Genomic DNA, 2247 nt, shown 5'->3' on the forward strand with positions numbered 1-2247 from the left:
AGTTTTAGAGAGAGAAGCTCTCACTTCTCTCTAGAATTAGGATTAGGTTTAGGTTAATCTCTCTTCTTAGATCTAGGTTTAATTCATGCTTTGATTCACTTTTCATTTATCAATTCTTAATCTTCTCCTCTTCCTCTTTCTAGTATGTGCTTTAATAATTGTAATCCTTCATTTTGTTTTGGATAGATTATTGTTCCTTTGTTTCTTTCAATAATGCAATTTGAGGTAATTCATGATAATTGTGATTTCCTTGATTGTTGTTGTTAATTCCTTTCAATAATTGTTGTTAGATTCTACTCTTGTTGTTGATTTACTATGTTTTCCTTTTATGCCTTCCAAGTGTTTGATGAAATGCTTGGTTGGATTTTAGTGTAGGTTTTGTTCTTCTTGGCCTAGGTAGAGTAATTAGTGACTCTTGAGTTATTTAATTCCCTTGTTGATTGATAATTAGAAGTTGCTAATTGATTTGAATGCCTCTAAAGCTAGTCTTTTCCTTAGGAGTTGATCAGGACTTAAGGAATCAAATTGATTCATCCACTTGACTTTCCTCCATGGTTAGAGGTTAACTAAGTGGTAGCCATGAACAATTTTCATCACAATTGAGGAGGATAACTAGGATAGGACTTCTAATTCTCATAACTTGCCAAGAGCCTTTTATAGTTGTTAGTTTACTTTCATTGCCATTTACTTTTCATACTTCTTATCCAAAACCCCAAAATAACTCAAAACCAATAACAAGACACTTTATTGTAATTCCTAGGGAGAATGACCCGAGGTTCAATACTTCGGTTTATAAATTTAGGGGTTTGTTTTAGTGACAAACAACTTTTTGTATGAAAAGATTATTGTTTGGTTTAGAAACTATACTTTACAACGAGATTTCATTAGTGAAATTCTAAACCGTCAAAAATCTAATCATCACTACCCTGTGGCTAACTCCATATCAAACCAAAGCAGAGTAAAGTTGTTTATTGCAGAAATGAGTGCCCCCATCACTGATTAGTACTCTAGGGATACCAAATCTGCTGAAGATGTGTTTCTGGAGGAATTTCAGCACTGTCTTAGTATCGTTAGTGGGTGTTACAATAGCTTCCACCCATTTGGATACTGTTCCGAGGGTTACCTGAAACTGTAGCTCGATCTCGGTCGAGATCTTCTGTGTTGGTCAGAGCTGACGTGTCCAGCAGGTGTGTAGCAGCCAGAGCTGGTGTGCCCGACTTGTAGAACTGAGAATGCTGCTGATCCCTTGTCACCGAAGGGTGGGGGGTACCTGCAAGGGACTCCGATGCTTAAGTTAGCAAGGGTATTAAACAGGTATTGAGTAGAATCAGAGTATGAGTTATACCTGGGTACTCCAGTGTATTTATAATGGTGAGGAGTGACCTCTCTGGAGATATGATAGTTATCTTATCTTATCTTTGAGTGAAGTCATCTTATCTTTAGGAGAACCGCCTTTATCTTTCTGGGCTTTGGCTGCCTTTAGATTGGGCTGTGTTCCTTCATTTTGGGCCTGCTTTGGGCTCCTTTGGCGATTTGGCCAAGCTCTTTGAGAAGAGGTCGGGCATTGGCCGAGCTCTTTGAGAAGAGGTCGGATAGTCTGACCTGAAGAGGTCGGTCGGCTTGTCGCTAAATATCCCGGGTCGGACAGCTTGACCCAAGGTATGAACAGTGACCCTGCTTGAGTTCGATCTTTCCATGAGATCGTGCTTTTCAGAGCTTCGATCTCTTTGGAAGTAGTGCTGAAGCATCTGTCTTGCTTGTTTCTTCATTGCTTTGCAATCTTACAGATTTTCTAGAGGTTTGGTACTTCACAGTCCAACCTCTTTTGAGGATTTAGCTCAAAGCTGCTTGCTTTGATGGGAGGTGTACAGATGCTACTCCCATATGCAGCTATAATGGGGTTAGCATATGACCCCAGAGTCCTTCTGGACTGCTCAATTCCACTTAGATCCATGATGGAGAGAGGGAATATGATATGAATTCACAAGCAAAGTATATTTTTTTTAAGGTGACCGAAAAAAATAAAATAAAATATTTGGAAAATAAAATAAAATTTCGAAAATTAAAAGAAAATAAGATCAAAGCAAATTGAAAACTGGATCAATTAGTTAATTAAGAAGATTTTGAAATTAGCAATTGAAAAGATATGATTGAAAATTATTTTGAAAGAGATTTGATTTTTTTTTTGAAAAGAGGAAAGAGAAAAACAACAAAATGACACCAAACTTAAAATTTTTAGAAAATCAA

The sequence above is a fragment of the Arachis duranensis genome, chromosome 3 (genome assembly GCF_000817695.3).
Source record: "Arachis duranensis cultivar V14167 chromosome 3, aradu.V14167.gnm2.J7QH, whole genome shotgun sequence".
NCBI classification, from domain to species: domain Eukaryota; kingdom Viridiplantae; phylum Streptophyta; class Magnoliopsida; order Fabales; family Fabaceae; genus Arachis; species Arachis duranensis.